The sequence below is a fragment of the Solanum tuberosum genome, unplaced genomic scaffold (assembly GCF_000226075.1).
Source record: "Solanum tuberosum cultivar DM 1-3 516 R44 unplaced genomic scaffold, SolTub_3.0 scf00054, whole genome shotgun sequence".
Classification (NCBI taxonomy): domain Eukaryota; kingdom Viridiplantae; phylum Streptophyta; class Magnoliopsida; order Solanales; family Solanaceae; genus Solanum; species Solanum tuberosum.
This window is the reverse complement of record NW_006238980.1, coordinates 1,280,334-1,282,098: the sequence shown is the minus strand read 5'-3', so window position 1 is coordinate 1,282,098 and position 1,765 is coordinate 1,280,334.

Here is a 1,765-nt window from a genome sequence, read left to right as displayed (position 1 = left end):
GTAAGAGTTCACAACTTTCATACCTTCATTTACTTTTACATTAGGGAAATATTGCAATAACCGACATAGACCATGAGAGCTACATGGAATCCGGTGTTCTACTCCCACACTGAAAAGAGAGGGTTAACACCTGCCTAAGGTGTAACCATTCGTACATAGCTATCTAGGTGGATCCACTAAGCTAGAGTCCTATGTGGGCACATAGTTAAGGGTCAAGGAGATTTCTTCTAGAAACCCTAACTTACTAAACGTGGGGGTTTCCATCTCATGAGACAACACATACCGTGGGTAATCCGCACTTGCTAAACGTGTGGAAACCCATGTGGGCAGGCGGACTTACTAAATGTGAGACCCACATCTCATTTGCAAGCCCTTTCAGTGCTAAGCATCTAATTTCATTTTGTAATCATCTTTAGTCATCACATAAGTTCACATTAGCCTTTTTTAGACTCTTATGTAGACATCTTACCGTAATATCTCATATGTGTTCATAAGTGAGTAACAATCCTTTCACTTTAGAAACACTTAGCTAGTGAGTAAACCTTTCACTTTACATTACATTATAATCATGAGAACTAACTTTCAGTCATATAGAAATCATACCATGACATACATAGATACTTCATAGCTAATTCAAGTATAGAGGGTTAAGGATGAGGAAACTAGGTCATCAACACCACAACAACACATTAGGTATAGCATCATTACAATCTAAGTAATTCACCTTCCATACTTGAGTTCAAAGAAGAACCAACCTTCATACCTTCTTGCCCTTCGTGGGACATCCATACTTCAATTACCCGCAATTCATAACCAATACATAATGCAAGGTAATTCATGAAGTAATAACATAATCAACATCAATATAAGCAATTCCCATATTCCCTTCATAGCCTTCAAGACTTCATTCAAAGTCTCAACCCTAATTTCATAGAAATTATACATAACCTAGGGTAGAATCATCATACAAACAGGAATTACATAACATCACATTCAATTCATAGCCTTCAATCAATATCCAACACAAACTGGGTTAGAATTAGGAAAAGAAGGAGAAAATGGGTCTCATAGGGAATTCTTCAAGAAACAACCAATACAAAATAAATTCATTCATAATTGTTCATATAACATCAATTAAAGTCAGTTTATAACATCAATTTCACTTTAGAAAGAAGACCCACGTTTTTGGATTGAAACCTAGAAATTGGAGATTTTGAAATTCATCTTGAAGGGGCCTCTTGGGGAAAGGAATCCCAAGAGTGATAAGAAACCATACCTTATTGATGAATTAACCACGAAAATCCGAGTTGAAACCTTGGAGAGTTGGTCTACTTCTTGAAGCTCCAATCTTCTTCAATGGAGTTCTTGAGAAGAGAGAGAGAGTAGAGAGAAGGAGGAACTTTAGGTTTGGATCTTTGGGGTTTTGTGTTTCAGTCATAAAAGTGAGGTAAATTGACTTAAAAATCATTATATACACGTCCCCTAAAGTAACCTAAATACCCTTCACTTAGTTGGACTCTTTAATGAAGTAAAAATCAATTTCTAATTTCTGGATTTTCGTCGCAGAACAAGTCCGCGACGCGGAGCTGTTCCATGAAGATATTGGGAATTAAATTTCGAGACAGTAGAGTCTGCGACACGACCGCGTCGTGAACTAAACTTTTTCTCCTTGAGGGAGCTAGTCCGCGACGCGCACTTCTTTCCTCTAAGTGCAATTTGCAAGCTGCCTTGGCAGCTTGCTTGGCCAAGGTTGGGGTCCTCCTCG